Here is a 10,008-nt window from a genome sequence, read left to right on the forward strand (position 1 = left end):
AGTAACGGTTTATGGTTCTGACCATAAGCGCCAATCCAAACCCAGTCCTCCAAACCTATAAACCAATCGGTTCCACAGTCAAATCCAAATGAATCAATTCCAAACTCTTCAGATGGCCACAGACGCGCTCGCTTACCTATCATCCCACTGAGAACGCCTGCAAATAGAGTATTTTTACAAGCTCAGAGCGCTTCATGGGGTGGAGATAGAGTCTAATGAATGTGCATGGATGGACCTTGAGTGAAGTGAATACATGTATTTACACAGAATCTAGAATCTTCTTTACATGCTGAGAGGAAAAGGACAGTTTACTAAGCTCTTCACAGGATGAGGGAGAGTTCCTGATGGACAAAAAATGAACCACATTAGCCAATCACAATCTCTGGTATGGAGGAAATGTGTCATTTTTTGCAGGCATTTGAATGTGACAGTTTAGTTTTACAGTATGCGCTTACAGTAAACGCTCACAATGTGCCTTTTCTCTCATGTCAGCAAAAATACAGCCATGTCTACGGCAGTCTTCTGTGATATCAACACATACACTACCGGTCAAAAGTTTTAGAACAGTAAGATTTCTAAAACCAAGCCTGCATTTATTTGATCTGAAGTACAGGAAGAAAAAAAACAGTAAAATTTCGAAATATTTTTACTATTTAAAATAACTGAAAATGTATAATGTATGCAAATATGTGCAGATTTACAGCCTGTGAAATTATTTAGCAGTTTATATTCTTATTTTATTAAACTAATAAACTAATATTCAGAGGCACCAAATATGTGGTGATTTGTTGTCATAGTCAGAACCAGGAAAGATCTGCTCAAATGGAAAGAAACATTTGCTCAGAGAGGTATTGTGTTGGATGTCAGTGAATGAGGGCAGAACAATAAAAGTGAGGCATTGAAGGAGTAACTGAAAAGTTTAATGTGGCTTTCAGTTCATCCCATAATGCTTTGTGACTGATGAAACATTTCCCATGATTCACAGAGGCCTCTGTCAGCACTGATGTAAAAAGCCCTAGAGGCAAGGACCGGCACCTAGCCTCACAGTTTCAATTTTAATTTGTTCCTCAACAGAGAGAAAGACCCAAAAAAAAAAAAAAAAAAAAAAATGAGAGAGAGAGAGAGAAGATAATGTTTATAATGGCGATGGAATTTTTACTTTAGAAAAATCTTAAGGAATTTAAAATAGGATTTATGAATTTGTTAATGGATGCAAAAACTGGACTGCTCGGACATCACACCGGTATGCAGAAATGTGTCATTAATTAAAAATTATGTTAAAAAAATGTTCAAATATTTCTAGGGCTGAAATATAAAGTCATTTTCAATGTCTTGAGGTTACACAAATAAACAGTTTAGGTTACACTTTAGACATTCTACTAACTATAAGTAACTTTGTAACTAGATGTCAACTACATGGCAACTAATTCTCATTAATTTGCAACTACATGTCTACTAACTCTCAGAGTAGACTGTTACGGTAGGTTTAGGGTTAGTAGAATAAGTTGACATATACCTGCAAAGTTTCTCATAGTCAGTATGTTTTATATTGTGGACCCATCAAAATAAAGTGTTAGAAGATATTAAACAGACAGTCTACTAATACTCTAATGACTGCTAGTTGACATGTAGTTGCAAAGTTACTTACTGTTAGTAGAATGTCTAAAGTGGACTATCGAGATAAAGTGTTACCACAGTTTATGCAGCCTGTGGTTAAAAAATAGGATTTTCAGGGAAGACACCGACCAACAAGAAATTCTGTTTCATTTACATATCAGAGTCTGTGAGACACACACACACACACACACACACACAAAATAAATAAATCACCTGATGTAAAAAGAACTGTGACAAAAAGAGAACCCCCCCTGGGTCCCTCATAACCTCCTGTTTGTGACTGGAAAAGGAACATGTTATAATGGTGCAGAGGGAAGAGTGGAGAGCAAATGGAAGCCCTCATTAAAACATCTCCAGCTGTATAGTGGAGAAAAAAAGCTCGACTTTAGGTGCTCAGTGATGTTAATAGAGATCAAATGGAAAGGTAGTGGGGAAAAAAAGAGGCAGGTTCATTACTCTTGTAGAGGGTAAAACACACAGAGACACCTCACATACAGAGACAGCTATAATGGGTCAAGCAGCTAATGAACATCAGACAGACAGACAGACCAATAGGGCGGTTATGATGGGAAGGAGGAACGAAAACAGACAGATAGACAGAGCGAGAGAGCCTCTAGGTCCAGCCTTTGAAGATGTCCGGTCACATCGGCAAGTACAGATCCTTTGTTCTCCTTCTCTTTTATAATTTGATCACTTCCTATACTTGGAGATTTTCTTCCTGTTTGCAACTGGTACTAACATAACAGGTGAGCAGAGTTGACAAGATGACAACATTAAATACAGGTGCAAATGATGTTTTGTGATGAGATCACATTTAGAGGGAGTCAAAAATAAATAAATAAATCTAGATGTCAATCAACCATTGTACTAATACAGAGGTTTTAATTTTTGTTTAAAACCTTTATTTGTGGAATATGTGAATGTATTAATATTTTTGCAAAATATATCTTATACTCACTAAGGCTGCTTTTTTTTGTTGTTGTTCAGAAAATGCAGTGTGATATTGTGAAATATTATAATAATGTAAAATAACTGTTATATTTTAAATGTAATTTATTGCTGTGATGGCAAAGCTGTCATTACTCCAGTCTCCAGTATCACACAATGCTTCAAAAAATAATTCTAATATGCTGATTTCTTATTATCATATAATACTATATATGGGTAGTTGACATATCAATGGTATGACGGAATAGATCACCATAGATATGACACATCTATGGTGTGACGGAATAATGTAAAAAAAAAAAAAAAAACTCTAACATTGAAGATAAACCTCTCGCATGCTATTTGTAACTCTACGAATGAATTTGTATTTGTATGTTACGTTTTTTCTAAATTTTTGCTATGTCACACCATAGGACACAGTCCAATTTTTATTTGTCAACTACCCATATACAAATACATACACATATTTATAGAGAGAGAGAGAGAGAGAGAGAGAGTGAGAGAGGTTCCCTGGGATGTCTGCGAGTCTTGAGTCGGGCCCCTGGTTCAGAAAGGGTTGACAAGCCCTGCCCTATAATGAAATGTAACAAAATGATGATGTTTTTCTCTGCTCATATGGCAATAAATTGTATCATAAACTGTATTCTCTCTCAGTCTGTGTCTCTCTCAGGTGAGAGCTCCTCCACACAGAGGAAATGAGGGGGAAAATGATGATCCCCCTACCAGGCCTAATGTTTTTTTCTCTCGCTCTACATGCCCCTCCTCTGTTTTTCTCTCTTGTCTGCCAAGATGCAAGACTCTCTGGCCAGGATGACAGAAAATCGAGGTTGCGGTTGCTGAAATCCCTCCTGTGCCTTCAACTCTAAACACAGGGTCAGATGTCAGCCTACAGCTATGCACAAAACTACAGTATAAAAAAAAACAACAAAAAAAAAAAACACTTGTGCCAGATACTGCCATTTTTTCTGTCCCAGTGTCAATCCAATTATGTCTCAAGCAGAGTACTGGCAAAACAAGGTAGGTAGTATCAATTCCAGAGAGTTTTACCTTCAGTCTTTCATTCAATCTTGTTCATTAAAATAAAGCACAGGAAAAAGTTAGCAATCAATATCACATGGACATAAGTGTTGTGGCAATAGGCAAATCACAGCTATGCTAATATTCGGTAAAGCAATGTGACTGTAATTTTGCTTTTATACTTTTTTCTCATGTTTTGTCTTGACCAAAGGGAGAAAAAAAAAAAAAACCCCAAAAGACATCAAACTTTCAAGCTTTGCATGAGGACCAGAACTTTTGTATATGGAAAGACAGAAAATTTTACTCTTACATTCATTTACTAAGCAGGTGGGTCTATCCAAAATACAATTATCCAAACTGTTTTGGCAACAGGAATGCGAACAAGTAATTTAAGGCAACACCAGAAAACAGAGTGCGGAGAGAGAGAGAGCGAGATAAACATTTATATAAAACTACATTAAGTGCAATATGGAATTATATACTTTTTAATTTATTTTTATTTATTCAAGTAGATGAGAATGTAGTGCTTTTTGTTTGCTAAGTGTAACAGATATGTTAAAACTGACAATTCGGTATAACATGCTATATGTTATTTCACTACACAATCTACTGAAGAAAAAAAAAAAAAAATCCTCACCATATAATCAAACACTTTACCAGCTCTAGAAATACTATGTAAAATGACATTTTTCTTCACGGTGAAAATAAGCATTTGCCTTTGTTGTAAGGATACACATTTCATCAATGCAAAGAAAAGATGATGCCACTTGTAAAGGTCTATTATGAATGACTAAAAGTCTGGTAGTAGGGAAATGCTGCTTGAAAACATCCTCATTTCAGACAGAGCGGATCTACGGCTGCAAGTGAAAAAAAGAGAAAAGCCTCCATAAAACCTTGCCTTTACTGCTTATAGCATTATCTAGCTTATGTGTATCATAAAAGGAGAGTAATTCATCTATAAAGTAATAAACTCCAGAATAAGGAGAGCATATATCCTGTGTAACAATACACCTCACTAGGATAGATTAAACATGACAATATGATTTACAAAGTTCACCTATAAATTACCAGAATATCTAATAGGTTGAATATTCGAGTCGGAGGCGATGCTGAAGTCTTTATCCAGCAGCGGCAGGTCGCAAAGAATGTCTGACATCAAGCGTACGGGTCCTGCCACGGTGTCACATGACGCACTGTATCATTCCTCCGTTAATAAAGGCATGGCCGGCAGAAGGGCTTCAGAGCAGAAGCAAAGTTATGGAAAATATTTCTCTCCCAAGGACATGGCACCAGATGTGCAAAGACTTATGGGAGCAATCATAGGTGGCCAAGGCTCGGGCTGTGAGGCCTTATTAAGTTAGGCTGCAATCCAGCACCTTCAACTTATTAAGCTGTCAAGAGTTGCAATGATTAAAACCAAGGAAAGGTCACGAGCAGACCTTCGGCATTGTGCAAGGGCTGGTATTTTCTTTAGTAGTGCCGGCCCTAATGAAGACATTTTACACTTGCAGGTGGGATTTGATGAAATGGCTCTTTAGCAACGAGCTCTTGTTCTTTCTCTTCCTCTCCTTTTTTTGTATGTCTGAGAGGCTTGGGCAAATCTTCAAAAGTTTTGCCTTTTCTTTCTCCCTCACTTCATCGAAGGTGGAATACAGAGAAATTAACTTATTCTGAAAGACAGGATGAATGGGAGAAAGAGAGAGAGAGAGAGGCCTGAAAGAGAATCAAAATCGTTTCTTTCGCCAACACTCGAACGACCGGTCTCACTCTCAGATGGTTTTGCATACGATCATCCGCGGAGATCAAAGCCGAGAAGGCCACGGTAATAATTACCGGCTGGGTGTGAATGCAGAAACGTTCGCCTAAATATCAGCCGGCACGTTCTGCTGATGAAGGGATTTTAATGTCTGCCGGCTTCGTGCCATCATCTGCCTACGGAGATTAAAGAAACAGCAATCCGCCAAGAGTTTTATTGAGAGCTGTCACTAGTACATGTCTCAATGCCCAAGGTCCGGGTGCATTCCTGATATATTCACCTGCCAGGTCGGATGGTGCGGTTTGTGGAGTGGATTGGCGCTAAGTTGTGCTGAAAGGGCAGCTCGCTTGCCTGAGGGTCAGAGGACTGGTTATCTATCGTAACAAGACTTATTTTAGTCCAGACAAGATATCAGTAATGACATCTTCACTTTTGTGACACTTCGCCTAGTTTGACTTCTCTGAAACAAGAACGTAAACTGCGAAGCCACAAAGACCGGACCATTTTCCTATAGAAGCTACAGCTTGGTGACATGGTGTAGTCGATTTCAGTAATATAGCTCTGGATATTGCTGAAACATAAGGTGGAAAAAAGGAGGGTACGGAATGTGCCTGTCTCATTTCAAAGCGTGCCCTTGACATCTTTGTAGATTGGCTTTTTTCTCTTTTTCCTGCATTGCCCAGGACACTGCTACAGCTGCAAATTGCCAATGACAGATATGCAAAATGGGGGTCATACAAAGTTCTCAACCATTTTATAAAGGAGACACATATACTGTGTGTCTGTCGGCTAGCTAGAGGTGCTGTGTGACCTCTAAAAACTATTTTCATATACTGAAATATATATTGAATAGCACATATTGCTGTATCTCCAAATGAGAAATCCCATGTAGCGAGAACTCATTTAGCTGTTCTTGAGGCTAGTGTCGCTGTCAAAGTTGAAATGAGAACAAGCAAGTGTGGTTTAGGGGCACGTGGTTTCCAACGTTATCTTACAAAAGTTGCTTGCGCTCTGCAAAATGCCAACCTTTTCTTTAAGTACACTGGGAATGACTCTTTGACTCCTACACTTCACAACATTAGCAAACAGCTGTCAACCAAAAAAAAAATAAAAATAAAATAAAATCCTGGCATCCATGCATTGGTTAACGTTCTGTTCTTTAAGGTTACGGTGACCTATCTACACGCTGCGGGATCTGCGCATATAAGTCAAAGCCGCTGAGATGCCCCCTTCCTTAGGCTTCAAATGTCCTAATTACTCCTGTGTGCCTCACAGGTCAAGCCGAGCTTTCCGTACTAGCCTGGCACCATAAGAGTATTCTCCACTCCATTAGCATGACATTTCAATGCACAGGGCTAAATGTTCCCACTCCTTAAACTCTCAGCCTCCGAGGATTCTGTGGCCTACATAAAAGACTCAGCTTAGACCTAAGCTGCTCCTTTTTGCTGTTGGGGGAAAATGCTATCAGAGAACTGAATGAGAAAAGTTTGTTCCAATTGAGGCAAAGCAGAGAAATGGAGCTATGACCGTGTTGCATTTATGTAAAATGCCAGACACTGTGAAGCTTGAGGAAAAAGAGGTATACAGACTTAGGGACACAACTTAGGGAATTAATGCAAAAATGAAAATTATTCACTCACCCGCATATTGTTCCAAATCTTTATGACATTCTTCTGTGGAGCACAAAAGAAGATATTTTGAAACATTTCATGTTTTTTTTTTTTTCTGCACAATGAAGCCCAAATATTACAAAACAGCAGCATAAAGTCATATGATAGCTTTGTATGAGAAACAGACTGAAATTGCATCATTATTCACTAAACATCTCGACTTTACAAGGTATGAAAATGAATTAAACATTCATTAACAAATCAGACTGATCTACAAACCCGATTCCAAAAAAGTTGGGACACTGTACAAATTGTGAATAAAAACAGAATGCAAAGATGTGGAAGTTTCAAATTTCAATATTTTATTCAGAATACAACATAGATGACATATCAAATGTTTAAACTGAGAAAATGTATCATTTTAAGGGTAATCATTTTAAGTTGATTTTAAATTTCATGGCATCAACACATATCAAAAAAGTTGGGACAAGGCCATGTTTACCACTGTGTGGCATCCCCTCTTCTTTTTATAACAGTCTGCAAACATCTGGGGACTGAGGAGACAAGTTGCTCAAGTTTATAGGAATGTTGTCCCATGGCTTCTAGTTGCTCAACTGTCTTAGGTCTTTTTGTCGCATCTTCCTCTTTATGATGCGCCAAATGTTTTCTATGGGTGAAAGATCTGGACTGCAGGCTGGCCATTTCAGTACCCGGATCCTTCTTCTACGCAGCCATGATGTTGTAATTGATGCAGTATGTGGTCTGGCATTGTCATGTTGGAAAATGCAAGGTCTTCCCTGAAAGAGACGACGTCTGGATGGGAGCATATGTTGTTCTAGAACTTGGATATACCTTTCAGCATTGATGGTGCCTTTCCAGATGTGTAAGCTTCCCATGCCACACGCACTCATGCAACCCCATACCATCAGAGATGCAGGCTTCTGAACTGAGCGCTGATAACAACTTGAGTTGTCCTTGTCCTCTTTAGTCCGGATGACATGGCGTCCCAGTTTTTCAAAAAGAACTTCAAATTTTTATTCGTCTGACCACAGAACAGTTTTCCACTTTGCCACAGTCCATTTTAAATGAGCCTTGGCCCAGAGAAAACACCTGTGCTTCTGGATCATGTTTAGATATGGCTTCTTTTTTGACCTATAGAGTTTTAGCCGGCAACGGCGAATGGCACGATGGATTGTGTTCACCGACAATGTTTTCTGGAAGTATTCCTGAGCCCATGTTGTGATTTCCATTACAGTAGCATTCCTGTATGTGATGCAGTGCCGTCTAAGGGCCCGAAGATCACGGGCATCCAGTATGGTTTTCCGGCCTTGACCCTTACGCACAGAGATTGTTCCAGATTCTCTTGCAATTTTTCTCTGAGAAACTCCTTTCTGATATTGCTCCACTATTTTTCGCCGCAGCATTGGGGGAATTGGTGATCCTCTTCCCATCTTGACTTCTGGGAGACACTGCCACTCTGAGAGGCTCTTTTTATACCCAATCATGTTGCCAATTGACCTAATAAGTTGCAGATTGGTCCTCCAGCTGTTCCTTATATGTACATTTAACTTTTCCGGCCTCTTATTGCTACCTGTCCCATCTTTTTTGAAATGTGTAGCTCTCATGAAATCCAAAATGAGCCAATATTTGGCATGACATTTCAAAATGTCTCACTTTCAACATTTTATATGTTATCTATATTCTATTGTGAATAAAATATAAGTTTATGAGATTTGTAAATTATTGCATTCCTTTTTTATTCACAATTTGTACAGTGTCCCAACTTTTTTGGAATCGGGTTTGTAATTTCCAGCATCAGCTCTTTGTCTATGATCTGGTTGCAGACTGGCAAGTAATTTTGGTTTGCTCATTACATAAAGCTATCGCATGGCTTCAGAAGACTTGCAATATAGCACATGAGCCATATGGACAACTTTCATGATGCTTTTGTGTTCTTTCCACAGCTTTAACACTCAAAACCAGAGTAATTGCGCTAAAAACAGAGATCAACACATTATTCAAAATTTCCTTTCTGTGTTCTACAGAAGAAAGTGAAAATGTCTACCATATTTAAAACAACATGAGGGTGTGCAAATGATGACAGAATTTTCATTTTTTGATAACCAATCCCTTTAATGATTGTGTGTGCAATAACATCAATAATGTTTTAATGATGCACAACATCAGAGAACGTGCATTGTCTGATACTGTCTGAAAATTCATTCAAAAGAAGCCTTGAATCGTTTGAATCAATGTTGTCTGGTGGGTTAAAACCAAATGGCAAGAATTACCAAGAGAAACAGCAGATGAGTATGAAGTGTAAATGCTATTAAAAGACTTGCCTTCAATTTCAAGTGCAGCAGCACACCTCATTCACCTTGTTCACATAGCAGAATCTATCAAGGATGTAAAAGCTCTGCCCATCCCTTTTTCATTCTCTCTTTCTCTCTGTTCCCAGGATACCTTTTGCTGCACCTGAAAGCTCCCGTTACCTGAAACAAATTGCCTGAAGAAATCTGCACCGCTTCTGGTCCTAAAAATGCAAAGGAGATGCAGAAACTGGCACGCTAAATGAACAATACTCTCATGCTTCTGCTCTTTAAAAAAAAAAAAAAAAAGCACCCAGCTAAAGACATAATAAATAAATAAATAAAAGATGAGAAAGTAACTTTGTAGTCTCTGTGCACTTGTGGTTTGTGCTCTGGGCGAAAACCAGCACCGTTGCGCAATAACTCCCCTGCACGAAAGCATATCGACACACTGCTACAAGATGGAGTTTCACAGTGTGTTTTGAGTGAATATGATATGAAAAGATGTTAGCGACACAATTTTCATCACAATGGTGGGATGCGAGATGCTCATTTAAAGACATAAGAATCGACGGGCTGTTTTTCCCTGAGACCCGCTGTGCCGCATCCAGCTTCATGTCTCTTTAATTTGCTGCTCGGTGAGCAAACATTACTCCTTTGCTATGTGAAATACGCAGTGATATCTTACATATACACGAGACTACCGAACGCTTCTTAAAGAGAGATAAAACGTATTTGCACGTTGAATGAC

At 38.7% G+C, this 10,008-nt stretch overlaps 1 long non-coding RNA gene across 2 annotated transcripts; it reads left to right on the forward strand.

Moving 5' to 3' along the window:
- Positions 1 to 2,071: 2,071 nt before the first annotated feature.
- Positions 2,072 to 9,535, forward strand: LOC131541461 (uncharacterized). Of its 2 annotated transcripts, none has more exons than XR_009271514.1 (3): positions 2,072 to 2,363; positions 3,355 to 3,582; positions 9,407 to 9,535. It is a non-coding gene; the product is annotated as an uncharacterized LOC131541461 (long non-coding RNA). The 2 variants fall into 2 exon arrangements; XR_009271515.1 differs by having other exon boundaries at positions 3,355 to 3,909; positions 9,407 to 9,511.
- Positions 9,536 to 10,008: the final 473 nt, after the last annotated feature.

This window comes from Onychostoma macrolepis, chromosome 05 (genome assembly GCF_012432095.1).
Source record: "Onychostoma macrolepis isolate SWU-2019 chromosome 05, ASM1243209v1, whole genome shotgun sequence".
Lineage (NCBI taxonomy): Eukaryota > Metazoa > Chordata > Actinopteri > Cypriniformes > Cyprinidae > Onychostoma > Onychostoma macrolepis.